This window comes from Pinus tabuliformis, chromosome 4_2, assembly GCF_031772625.1.
Source record: "Pinus tabuliformis cultivar Carrire ecotype Pingquan chromosome 4_2, CPIR1, whole genome shotgun sequence".
NCBI classification, from domain to species: Eukaryota; Viridiplantae; Streptophyta; class Pinopsida; order Pinales; family Pinaceae; genus Pinus; species Pinus tabuliformis.
Window position 1 is genome coordinate 925,071,248 of NC_142304.1, and position 14,923 is coordinate 925,086,170.

General features: G+C 31.9%; 2 pseudogenes; both read left to right on the top strand.

Annotated features, from left to right (window-relative positions):
- Positions 1 to 456: 456 nt before the first annotated feature.
- Positions 457 to 974, top strand: LOC149172719 (NDR1/HIN1-like protein 1; annotated as a pseudogene).
- Positions 975 to 9,761: 8,787 nt separating this feature from the next.
- LOC149172720 (trihelix transcription factor ASIL1-like) lies at positions 9,762 to 10,789 on the top strand (annotated as a pseudogene).
- The last annotated feature ends 4,134 nt before the right edge of the window (positions 10,790 to 14,923 follow it).

Genomic DNA, 14,923 nt, shown 5'->3' on the forward strand with positions numbered 1-14,923 from the left:
GATAAATGAATTACATATTTCTCGAATAACATCTCAATTGTAAGTGCTTCTTGTTATGTTGTAAGGCATTTCCATTTGAAATAAATTCTCCTTCGTGCCACCGTGTACTGTCTTGTACCATTGAATTGATATGTTAGACAATCAAAAAGTTTTTCACCATCCGATCATCATAAACGATTATTATAAATGTTGTGATAGATCATCATAAATGGTTATCATAAATGTTGCGATATAAGTTATGGTAGTTCATTACGTAACTGCCCACTCGAATTTTCTCTGTAAGCGCACTGAAACTTCTAGTAGTACGTTGTGTTCAATTCATTCTTTAAGAGTCTGTCTTTCCTGGGTTTTCTCAAACTCAATTTTCTTATTTCCTTATTGATGCCAAGCATCAGAAGTGGTAGGGCTTTGAGCATTATAGTGCTAATTTGGTGCTTTTCATGGTCAGAATTTTGCATGGGGACTAAGCAGAAAATCCCAGCCTTGTTCACCAAGCGATGTGTGACTCATAATGTTTGTGGCCGCCATTGCCACTGGTGGGAAGAGTTCCCCTTCAGGATATTTTTGCAGGTTTTGTTGGCGTTGCTCTTCATCGTGTTGTTCGTGATCCTCGTCATCTTCTTGGTGTTGCATCCGCACAAGCCACGGTTCTACCTGCAGAACGCTACGGTCAGCGAGCTGAATGTGAGCGACAGATTGCTCACTTCCAGCCTGCAATTCACCGTGGTGTTGCACAACCCCAATTATAGGATCGGTGTCATCTATGACAGCCAGAGCACCTACGCCTCATATCTCAATTAGCAGATCGAGGCCGAGTGCCTGTTGCCCCTTTCTACCAAGACCCCAAGGATATCACTGTCTTGGCTCCCATTTTATACGGGAATTCCATTCACCTAGCTCCTGTCATCTGTGAGCACCTGAATTACGAGAGGTTGAAAGGGTTGTTGATTAAAATAAAACTTAAGTGGAAGTGAGGATCACGAGGGTCGTACAGTTGTCATATTATTGTACCGCAGATTATCTGTAATGCTTATGGTATAGACATTATAATTTCTAGTTTAGAGCATAATGTGCAGCTGGAAATTTATTTTCTATTGTAGGGATAGTTTTGAACATCTATAGAAGAAACTGATATGTAAAAAAGGGACAACCTTGTATAGTTGAATCATTCAATTCTATTTCAATCTTTCGATGTTGATAAGCATTACACCCATATGTGATCAAGTTTCAATTTCTTCTAATTTCAAGGTGATCATTTTCTGAGTTAATATCAGATATTGGAAGCTTTTAGTTCTCATAATTGGAGATTGATGGCATCATTTCATAGAAGTAGTAAGTTTACAAGAAGTAATAACTTAATTCAAGGTACCTGTTTATGGAAAAATAGTTTCAATACAATGTATATATGTAGCAATCTATCTTTCCTAGTTTCATAGAGGTTTCCCTGCTTCATTAAAATTTGGGATCTTTCCATAAATTTTATCTCCAAATTTCTGACTTTGACAGTGTCTTTATTCTGGACAACTGTTTTTTCCATAGAATGCAAATAGAAGCCCTGTTGGGTCAAAGGCATTGCTAGGGAGGGATACACATAGTAGAGAGCCCAAGTGTGAAATTTAAACAATAGTTAACAAGTACTAACTGTAAAGATAAAATTCACGAGGTGCCTTGTCGACACGGCGAATGGATGACTTTCTTTCTTTATGCTTTATATTTCATTTTGTTTAAAAGGTTGGTCGGGAGTAAGGTTTTGTATTGAGTTTTCATGTTAGCTCTTTCTATGGTTTATATAATTTTCATTGATTATGAATTTTATAGCATATATTTTTGTTGTAGTTTTGACCTTAGCTTTTATTTACAATTGCCATTTTATTTTACGATAGTCATTACTGATATCCATTGTATATTATTTTTTAAACGGGACATGCACTCTATTTTTAAATTATTATTTTTTTGGCCAAGCTTGTCAATTTCCAAAATTAGCTTTTAGTTGGATTTTTTTGTAACAATATACATGTTTCAAAGCCCGTGACAGGAAGTCTAGTAGATGAAGGATCCGAGTCACTTGAAGTAATTACAAAATATGTGGAGGTTTCCTTATTTTTTATTTTTCACTCGGGCCAAGATAGATAGTTTTTTACCAATTAGTGGGGCTTAGAGGGGCAAGCAAACTTTTCTTGGAAATTTACAGATTTGCTTTTAAATTTGTACACTCGCAAATTTTAAAATGAAACATGAGAGATAAAAAAAATTCATACAACTGCGATGGTTTTGTATTTTATTTTGAATATTTAGTGAGAGAATAAAATGGTGCAATCTCTATAATATGTAAGTTACAAAGAACTTTAAGGACTAAATATTCATAGTGGTACGCATTTATTCAATATGATGAGATGACCGGGTGCCCTAATTTTAGCGATTCACCAAATTCTGAAAAGAGAATGATGCATTGGCCTATGCACAATCACAATCTCTTGTCATTTTGACAGTTCATAAATTTTATTTTATTTTCACAAATAATTCTCAAAAGAGAATGATGCATTGGCCTTAGCACAATCACAGTGGCTTTTTATTTTGATAGTTGATACATTTTATTTTATTTTCCACAAATTCAATTTGCCGCCTTATAATCTTCTTTAATTTGTGGGTATCGAATCACTATCAGTATTGCAATGACATACGACGAGGTTCTTTTCGAATGCATTTTTTATAATGTTGTGCATAATCACATACTTACGACACTTTGGAGGCAGAATACAGTTTATAGAACATTCCCAATACCTCAAGGTTTTGGTGCTCAACCTGTTACAATATATAATAAAAAATTGTCATATGCTTGATATAAAGAAATTATCATATGATTTTGTCCATGAGTTTGACTACGCTGTTAAAGTTTCGATCTACTTAATTCATTTTCTGAAGATCTATACTTTGCAAAAAGCTTCGGAGGAAGCCAAAGCTTTTGAAGAAACCACTACAATTAACGAGATCATCTCTCTGGATATTGACTAGATAACCACTGCAATTAATGAGATCATCTCAATGGATATTTATTAGGTATGTTCTCTTATAATTAACCAGCCACAGATTTGAACTTAACTATTTCCAGCATACATATGCACAAAAAGAAATAGAAATTATGTTCTTAATTTTTATGTAAACATAAAGGGATGGAAGTATGTTTTTCTAAACAAAATTGATTTGAAATTTTAATATTGAGTCATATTGAAAGGTTTGGGATATAGTTATCACATTATCTATAAATTCTTTGTATTTTGTAACAGTGAAAAGAGACGAGTGTTGGCATGGAAATAGCTTTAACTTTGTATTCATGTTAATCATATTAATGTCAATCTCTTCCTCCAAAATTATCATGATCATGAATTTTCACAGCCTCTCAATTCTGTGTGACAAAAGGGCGACTCTATTTGTCATTTTTAAGGGTTAAAAAAATATGTTAAAAGTTTCCACTGTGAAGAAAGATTGGAATTTCTTTGAAGTCATTGGTCTTTTTGATGACGTTGAAAGAGTCTACCAGTGGGAATGCAAAAATACGTTGTAGGTCACTGGAATTCATCGTATCTGCCACCGATTTATCTCGTGTTTTATTGAACCCTGACTTGACCTGTTAGCGGAACCATTTTTTCCTTCAGGGTTGTCAGTATCCATTAATTAAAAAATATGCCAAGGTTGCCATATGACATTAACTCTTAGTTTTATTAAATCATGATTTGAACCACAAATGAAACCAAACCATATAGGAATTTTGATAGAGAATATACCCTTTTTATTAAAGCTCACTCATCCACATAATTTTTGTTATTCAAAAAATGAAAATATCTTTATTCTAAAATAAGCATGCCACATAATTAATATTATTAGTTATAATAATTATTATTATTTTGTTGTCAATAATATTATTAATTATTTTTTATTATTTGATATATATTAAGTCATTTTTATTATTCAATGAAATTATATTAAAATCTATAGAAAAAATATTATCATAAGAGAAGATAGAATTGAATTCAAAATTCAAAATTGTTATTATATTTTTCTTATACCTTTTTATATCTAAATTTCTATTGTATTTTTGATGACTCATTTGTTATTAATCTTTGTCAAAGTTAGCATACATTTATATTCAAATTTGTCCAATAAAAATTAAGTATTACATGTCACAGTTTAAAGTAACTTATACTATGGTTGCACTTTTAACATGTGCCAAATTAGAATACAATGGCATTTCAAGCTCAACTACAAAGAGTATTTCAAATTTCAACAACTTAGACCCCAATTTTCACACTTCAATGTTTCTAACAACACCTTATCAAATTATCATTTAAGTGCTATAAAGTTAAGATATCCCCAATCTTGTTTATATCTTTGATGGTGCCTTTACAAATGACAATGCATTGTTTTGGGGAATCAAAGACTATAGTGATATGCTTTTGGAAGCTGAACCAATAGGGAATGTCCATTCTGAATTACTGCTTCACAAGGATATGAAAACATCCACTCTAAAATAGTGGGTGTTCCCTCGAAGAATCTATTTTGAGGATTCACTCTTCATCTATGCTCTTTTTTGATATGCTACCAACTTACGGCATTTCCATTGCAAAATTTGGTGCAATTGCTACTATATATGGCCCAAAAAAGTTTAAAAAGAGAAGCAATTGCAATTGAGATGTTATTTGAAAATTATGTAATTCATTTAGCACATTAACTACATGAGTAAGAAAATGCAAGAGGGAAAGAAATGTTCTTATAATTTTAATGATGATATTAAGAAACTAGTTATAACTTATAAGGATTTCTATAAAAAATAAAACTTATATTTTAAATTTTGAAATAATAATTTTAATATTATTAAAACAAATATTTTAAAAGTTTAAAATTTATTAATTTGAAATTGATATTAAAACAATAAATACAATAATATAATTTTTTTATAATTAAACAAAAATAGGGTTAGTGATAACTAAATAATAGTTATTGAATTAATTTTTTGTAGTAGATTTCGTACACCTGTAACCTGGGTCAAAACTTACAGATGACCCGTTTGCGCACACGGGGTAAATTTGAATCTCAACATACATAAAGCTTCATTTTTAAGATACTTGTCAATTAAACCACCAAAAAAAATTAATAATAAAAAATAAATTATACTAAAAGATAATCATTTAACTCATTCCTAAAACTTTATTGGTCTATTATAATGAGTAGAAGTTACACTTTAAACATGGAACCTTTCATAAAATTTTCATAGAGCACTTTTCCTATAATATATTAACATGTTAAATTACTCTATAATATACATTATAGTAGGGATGTGGTCTATGTCATGTAATATCTCCAGCTAGCATATGTGGCATATATAATTAACATGAAGTATATTATTACTGTGCCCTAAATCGAATGATGTCAAGATCACGTTAGGGTTCGAAAACGGTTACGAAACCGAATTTCTAACTAGTTAGATCACTTGTCAATCGAAGAAAGTCGTTAAAAAAATATCGAGGGGAAGGGAGTATGAGGGATACCCTCCTCCTATCCTTTAGTTATTTCTCCATTCTAATCGCAAAAGCATATTAGAACTAAGCTAGGCATCTAGCATAACTCATGGAGATCATTTTAGTTTCCTCGGCATTCACGTGTTTGGGGAACACAATCGGGAGATGGAGAGGCAATACTGTGTCAATGGCATTGGAAGACTGCCATTCTTTTTAATGAAAGAGATGAATCGCTAGGAGGAGGGAAGCGTAGGAGTCTGTTTCGTTCTGCAGAACTGAGGGAAAATTATTTCTTGTTGTAGCATGGGTTCTAACCTCACATTCTTGAAATGCTTAGATTGTTTGGTGAGAATTTCCAAGCGTACTGACATGTTGAATGGGAATATTCATATGAGTATGAACTTTCTTACCTTGCCTTTTGAATTAATTATGTATGCAAACATAGTAATAGAAATTGTTGCAGTATGCTTATTCTATTTCTTGTTGGCAAGATATAAGGCAGGATATATAAGGTATTTAGTTTTTTATCGACTTTAATTATGTATGCAAACATAGTAATAGAAATTTTTGCAGTATGCTTATTATATTTCTTGTTGGCAAGATATAAGGCAGGATATATAAAGTATTCAGTTTTTCATTGATTTATGCAAATATAGTAATAGAAATTGTTGCAGTATGCTTATTATATCTCTTGTTGGCAAGATATAAGGCAGGATATATAAAGTATTCAGTTTTTCATTGATTTATGCAAATATAGTAATAGAAATTGTTGCAGTATGCTTATTATATCTCTTGTTGGCAAGATATAAGGCAGGATATACATAGTAATAGAAATTGTTGCAGTATGCTTATTATATCTCTTGTTGGCAAGATATAAGGCAGGATATATAATGTATTCAGTTTTTCATTCACTAGCTATTAGTTTTTTTTGAGTAAAAAAATTTAAAATCTATTCAAATTTTAACATTATGAAATTAAATTTATTATTTTTAAATAAAATTTATTTATATTTATCTCAAATATTATTTGATTGGTTGAAATGTCTCCCATCTTATTGTGTAATGCATACTCTATTATTAATTACTATATACTATATCACTAATTACTATGTACAATAAATATAAATAGTTTGAAAAATAACATTATATATTAATTACTATGTACCATAAACATAAATGGTTTGTAATTAAATTCAAAATTCCATTTTCTCATTGGTGTAAAGCATTGAATATACAATTTTTATGGGTTTTATTTTTTAATTTGAAAAAACTATATAAAAAATGTTAATTGTACCTGGTACACACTTATGGACATGTTAATTTATATTGGCAATGTCATGTTAAATATTGTTAAATATTATTGAAACAACGACTTATCTAGCTTAGAAAAATTAGATTAAAATAATAATAATAATAATAAAAATTACAATTTTCTCAAATGTAAACATTTGATATGTCCTTACTGAAATCTTGTAATCTATTTATCTTATCTTGTAATCTATTTATCTTGTTTCTCCTTTGCAGGTGTGCAACCATCCCCCATGCAATCAATGCCAGTGAATACCATAGGGACGTGGGCCTCACTAGCACTGGTCAAGTGTAGAATTTGATAAGAATAACTATAATTAAAGTTTAAAAACTTTGTTATAACACTAGTAAGTGGAGGTATTAATTTTTTTCTTTATCGCAACTCGGAAAACTTTGAAGTTAGCATCATGATGCCATGTTAAATTCAATAATAATTTCATTTACTTTATCTCTTTCACATGATTTATTTTGTGCGTAAACTTTTATCATTCAAAGAATAGATATAAAAGAAAGTTTTACGAATTCAATAAATCAGTTATGTACAACCCCATCCATGGACACATGTTAGAGTAACACATGTTAGAGTAAGTGTTGACTAATGAATAATTTCATTTACTTTATCTCTTACACATGATTTATTCTACGAGTGCGTAAACTTTTATCATTCAAAGAATAGATATAAGAGAAAGTTTTACAAATTCAATAAATCAATCATGTACAACTGCATCCATGGACACATGTTAGAGTAATTGTCGATGAATGCATCCATGGACACATGTTAGAGTAATGAATGCAATGTACAACCCCATAGAGTAACTATCGACGGACGAATGCACAACATAATAAATCAATAAATCAATTATGTACAACTGCATCCATGGACACATGTTAGAGTAACTGTCGACGGACAAATGCACAACATAATAAATCAATTATGTACAACTGCATCCATGGACACATGTTAGAGTAACACATGTTAGAGTAACTGTTGATGGACGAATGCACAACATAATAAATATAAATATTTAATAGCCAAAATTTCGTTATTTGTTAAACACCGCCAGTTCTGAACACTATCATATGGTTTCATTCATTCTCACTTGAAACGGTGCCAGTTCTGAACACCATCATATGGTTTCATTCATTCTCACTTGAGATGGTGCCAGTTCTTAACACCATCATATGGTTTCATTCATTCTCACTTGAGATGGTGGCAGCCGATTGAATTTATGTGACAGAGAATTTAAATTATTTATATGGTTTCATTCATTCTCACTTGAGATGGTGGCAGCCATTGAATTTATGTGACAGAGAATTTAAATTATTTATATGGTTTCATTCATTCTCACTCACTTGAGATGGTGGCAGCCGATTGAATTTATGTGACAGAGAATTTAAATTATTTTATTAAAAACAAAATCTACCTAGACATGTGGTACACAAGTAATAATGGATCTAGGGTAAACATGCAATAATGATGGTATCCATACGTAATAATGGATCTAGGGTAAACATGCAATAATGATGGTCTCTGTCAATATATGGTGGTGGTATCCATACGTAATAATGGATCTAAGGTAAACATGCAATAATGATTAATGATGGTATCCGTCAATGTATGGTGATAAATATAAATATTTAATAGCTAGAGCTTCGTTATTTGTTAAAGGAGTTGTCTAACGAGGCAGAGGAATTGCCCGGACGGCCAAAAGTGGTCGGAATCCGAGAAAAAAATTTCAAAACATCTTGTAGCGGCAGTGTTTGAATTGTGTTTTTGATGGTGGAAATGGATTCAGCATGGTGGAAATGGATTCAGCACCATCAAAAACGTCTAAGACACCTAAAATTTTGAAGTTTAACAACTATAACTTAGATTTACAAAAATCCTTACCAGATTTTCTCTAAATATAACTGGAATTTCCATAATTTTTTGGGCAACTCCTCCGCCTCTTTTTAAACCTATCATTACGAAATAAGACCCCAAAAAATTTAATGCACAACATAATAAATATAAATATTTAATAGCTAGAGCTTCATTATTTGTTAAACGCCACCATTTCTGAACACCATCATATCATTCATTCTCACTTGAGATGGTGGTAGCCGATTGAATTTACGTGATAGAGAATTTAAATTATTTTATTAAAACAAAATCTACCTAGACATGTGGTACACATGTAATAATGGATCTAGGGTAAACATGCATGTGGTACACATGTAATAATCGATTAGGGTAAACATGCAATAATGATGATATACATACATAATAATGGATCTAGGGTAAGCATGCAATAATGATGGTTAAATATAGCTATCATTACGAAATAAGACCCCAAACAATTTAACCAATTAGAATGTAGAAAAATTAGATTTAAAAAAGTGGTTTAAGTTTGTGTGAATTTAGATTTAATGTCAACAACAATACATTGTGAATACGTTATTACCTTGATGCGGCAGGGAATAATAAAAAAGGGTTTTAATTAACGTGTTGTTGAGTGTAGTTTACTTCGAGTTAGAATCCAACACCAAGGAGTCAACTGAAAAATCAAGAAAAAGAGGAATTCACTCCATAGGACCATATAAGCCATTCGATATGACCATCTGCCAAAGTTCTGGCGGCCAACTTGACAGACATTTAATCCAAGTAAATGAAGCGCATAGGTCCGTCGAATGGTGATCGTAGGATGTCAAATTGTTTTGGTCCACTACAATTAATCGGATTAAATATTTCTGTCACAAAATAGAAAACAGAAAAATATTTGTCCAATGACGGAACACCAAGTTTCTTTCTGAAAGGAGCAGAAACTCTAGTTCAGTGTCTTGTTGTAGAGGGATCGATCTGCTGGCCAGACTCGACTCACATCGACGCAAGGAATGCATCAAATGCTGAAAATTTGCTTCAAAAAGTGCGAACATTGAAAGAGTTAAAGGGTTCGAATCCATGGGCTGCGACGAGGATTACTTTGGACAGGCAAACCTGAGCTCCCGCTACGAATGGCACCCGGAGATAGTGTCCCGCCTGCTGGACAGCTATGCCGAAAAATGTTCCCGAGGCAAAGGCTACCTGAAGATGAAAGACTGGGAAGAAATCATCAATTACATTAACATACAGTACAAGGGTTCCAAAACTGCAAAAACTATGAAGCAGTGCAGAGAAAAAGTGGACAACTTGAAAAGGCGCTACAAGGTGGAGAAGTGGAAAGCGGAGTTTCGAGGTTGGAGTCACGTGGAGTGATCATTATACGAGAAACTGGATGAGATCATGAAGAAGCGGAAAGCGGAGTTTCGAGGTTGGAGTCACGTGGAGTGGTCATTATACGAGAAACTGGATGAGATCATGCACTCTCTGAAAAGAAACGGAAACGACACTGCTATCTCGGACTGCCACTCGTTCAAGCTCATGGAGCCGTTGTTTTTCGAGGAAGCCTTCGAAACTGACCGCAATAAGCACCATAGTTTTATGAATAACAGGAACGGTATCCATGGGAGCAGTAATGAACATAATAATAACCGGCTTGATCTTATTGCTTCGAAAGACAAGGGCAAGGGTTCGCTGGAAAGCACGGACGGGCTTTGCGATGTTGTGTTGAATGTTGTAGGTCATGAGAACGGAGTGGAATTACTGGAGCCGCAGAATTGTAAGCGGAGGAAGTCATCCAAAGGGCTCGGCTTTGATCAGTCGGGCGCTAATAGTCAAATACAGGCCGCTAGCAATGGTAATAACCCAGTCGAGGCTCTGGCGGACGCTTTGGTGGGATTTTCAGAGGTTTATAGCCGAATCGAAGTCGCTAAAATGGAGCTTTTCATGAAGATGAATCTAGAGCTCGTCAGAGACTCCGGAAGAGGAGAAGAAAGAACGGCAGCGGTGGCGTTTCCGACTTCAGTTCCATTTCAGTTTCTTCAAGCTATGCATCTTCAGATTCAGAAGAAAATAAATTGCAGTTAATGCCTTCCGGTCCGTTACATTAAATGCCAGAATCCTTGGGGATCTATTTTCCTTCATTTATTCAGTGGGCGTTGCTGTTGATGTAATAACGGATCTAGGGCAAACATGAAATAATTGGCAGCTATATTATCATTATCATTAAATAAACGTAGAAAAATTATATATATATATATATATATATATATATTTTGTTGTTTATTTTTTTTTTTTTGATGAATTTAGATTTAATGTTAACATTAATGCATTGTGAATGTATTATCACACTGTTGCGAAATAGAGAATAAAAACATTTGTACAATTTATACAACTCTCAGTGTATCAATCTATATTCTAATGACATGATATGTGTACTATAATATGAGTATTATAAAAAAAAAAAAAAAAAAAAAAAAAATCATCATTCTATAAGAGCTCGTCTTCCTCGGACGTAAGGAAACACGTTAACGGCCCAAGACCCAGAGGCATCTGGCAAGAGTGAAAGCCTGCTCCCTTACGGACCACCAGCGGGTTATTACAGGTGGCGTGGTTTTCCTTGATAACGGTGATGAGTCAAATCGACATTCGCGGATAGCAGCGAGAGATGGTTGTCCTCACTGTTGGTTTGACACCTGAGTTTGATAGGTTTTGCCACCTTCGAGAAAAAAAAAAAAAAAATTAATAAATTATTAACGTGTTATCATTCTCTTCAATGTCAATTATATATATGTATGTGTGTATAATCTTTATTTACCAAAAAAATGTTTAATTATATTACAAAAATTAAAAAAAAAAAAATATTTAAAAAATATTCATATAACTTATTTTACAATTTTATTATTGTTTGGAGTACATACAACACATCATTACATTAAAATATTTTATTAAACTAAGCGTTAAAAAACACTAATTATATGGTCTTATTTTATAAGCATAATAAATAGGAAAAAAATTCTGCTTTTACCAACTAAAACTTATTTTCATGTGTTAACATGATAGGATACAAACAGGCAACACCCAAAAAAAAAAGAAAAAGAGAAGTATGACGACGAAAAAATAGATTCCTATGTTAGGAAGTATGACAGCGAAAAGTAGGTTCTTAGAGGTTCCTGAAAAATAATAAGTATTTTTATGCCTTAAAAGTTAAGGAAGCCTTGTTATATGTTTTTAAGAAAGAACACGTGTTTAAGTGTAGTAAAAAAGTAAAAAGTTAGAGGATTCGTTTTTCTTTCGTAAAGAAAAACCATGGATTCACATTATCTATTCTGATTGGTTTTCTTTTGGAAAATATGTAGTTGTATGCGTGAGTATTATCTATTGTGTTAAGTGTTTTTTGAAATATTTTTGGGCGAATCAAGATTATTCTTGGAAACTTGCTTATAAAACATGTGTATATAGAAAAGAATCCATGTTTGTTTTTAGAAAACACTATGTTTATATGCATAGAAGGAATGGTGATTGTGTTAAAAGAGCGCATGTTTCAAGCATAAAAATATTTTAAGAAATCATGTTATTTTTCATTAAAAATGCATTGGAGCTTTCTTTGAGAAAAGATAAATAAAGTGTGATATTTTATTAAAAAGAGATTGCATGGAATTATGTGTGGGGAGTTTCACTATTAATTCCTTTGAAGTTATTCACATGATTCCTATACATTGGATTCCTAAAGAGAACCACTAGACCTTTAAAGAGGAAATATGTTCATGCATGCACTAAAATAGATTTATTATGCTAGATATTTTTTTAGAGGAAATAAGTTATTCGTGCACACAAAATAGAACTACTATGCCTGATATTTCTTGAGGAAATATGTTCATGCATGCACTAAAATAGATTTATTATGCTAGATATTTTTTTAGAGGAAATAAGTTATTCGTGCACACAAAATAGAACTACTATGCCTGATATTTCTTGAGAGGAACTAAGTTATTTACATGCACAAAAGACAAATATTATGTTTGATATTTCTTCAAAAGAAATATGTTATTTGTTTGCATGAAAAATAGAAATTTTGATCTCTTGAAAGGAAATATGATCTTTGCATCTATGAAAAGTACACCTATGATGTTGGATTCTTTAAAAAGAAATATGGTGAAAAAAATATAATTATTATGTTAGACTTTTTGAAGAGAAACAAGAATTGGCATGCAAAAAAGAATAATTGTTATGTTAGACCTTGGAAAGGAGAACAAGTAATTGCATGCAATAAATGCATTAGATTTCCTTTGGAAAAATACATATATGTTCACACAAGAAATAATAACTAACACATTAGATTTCTTTTAGAATAGAGCATTTATTTGTGTGTACAATAGAGTTTCTAAATACCTCTATATTCAGAAAGATGCTTTGGAGAAGGGACCTGCATTTACATGCACGATTATAGTATCTATTACATGCACAAAGAAGAAGCTGAAGGGCTAACTTTATGAAAATGAATGTGTTTGTGCGAGAATGATCATAGTAAGGTGGTATTTATTTTGACATGCTTTGATAATTATTTTCTTATAATTAATGCATGACAAGTGTCATTAGAAGAAGCATGTTGTGATATTATATTTACATTTCATGTATGCACGTGAGTATATGTTGAAGAATTACTATTAAAGATTGATTATTAGTTGATTAATACTTTTTGTAATCATGATATCAACATATGCTTACAATAACAATGGAGGGAAGAAGGGTGACTTGTGCAAAGGATATATGATGTGTGGTATTGTGGTAGGTAAAGAACTAATGGTCCATGCAGGTGAGTGTGAGTTGCGGGATGGCCCATTGATGGAACCATGAGGCAACAAAGATATTGAATATTTATGGGTAAATGATATCATGATTATTGTAACTAGATATGTTGTATTTAAATGATATTTCCTTGTAATATTTTATGACAATGGCTAACGTATGGACTCCCTTATAAGTCATTGAGTGAGGAGTGAACACCCTCACAGGTGTTTAATAATAAAATTAAATGTTTGTTGGTTTTCACCCTACAAGATTTTTAGGGTATATCAGTGTTCAATGATGTGATGACTTATTGCGTTGTCATGATGATTCCTTGAAATTTGTGTTGTTTATAATACAAAATATGTGATTAAATAATATAGTTAAACGAATCATCAAAATGATGCAATATTATGTCAAAACGTATATTTTGATATGCTACAATAGTGGTTGTTAATGGTTATGTAACTCATTATTCCTTACTAAAGTTACTCTATGTAATGTTGAAGATTATATCTAATAGTTAATGAGGAATCTGTAATAGTAACTTGGATAGTTACCCATGGGCAAATTGTGTAAAAAAATTCTAACTCCATCAATTTTCATGTGATATTATTACAAGCGGTATCAGAGCTGAAAGTTGGATCACTGTCACCTTTTGGGAATTGGTAAGTGGAAAAGAGATTGAGGTATGATGCTAGGGGACATCAACTTATGTATGATTCTAACAATCTATATATCGAAATGTGTAGTAGACTACTTTTGAGATGAGATGCATGATGAATGTTTATAACTGCATTGAAAATTAGTAACTAATAATGTTTGCTACAAAACTGTGTTGATGACATTTGAATCTTATTGAGGATAGAAGAAAATAAAATCGTTGTTGCACCTATTAACAATCCTAAGAACTCACTAGTGAAAATGGGAGTTGACTGGCATATAAGATAATATTACTGATAGATTTAAATGAACATGAATAAAGTTACAATGCACTATTTATATAAAATAAATGCATGAATGTAAAATATGGGCAATGTCCTTAAAGAGGACGATAGATCATTTTAAAAGGACATTGAAAAAAAAAAAAAACTTAAGATGTTAAACAATGAGTCAAGTAGTGAGACTTGACTAGATAATAGCTAGTTGTTGATTGAGTCTGTTCATGGTTGCATTAATATGGTTGGTAGCATTGATTAGTTAGTGTTGCATGACTAACCAATAAAGCTTATACACATGGATTGGTTTTAATTGAAGCTTATTGCAAGTTTTAAATAAATGATTATGGTAGTTACTTCATTTGTTAGTCAATTGGTAACAATACCTTGTGGGAATTGGATATGTTTGGATTTTTATCCTAACTGTTATTGGCATTTAGATATTAATGAATATTTGTATATACTTTTATTCATTACAATAGTGTATGCATGAACTAAAATGGTTGTGAAAGTGAATAC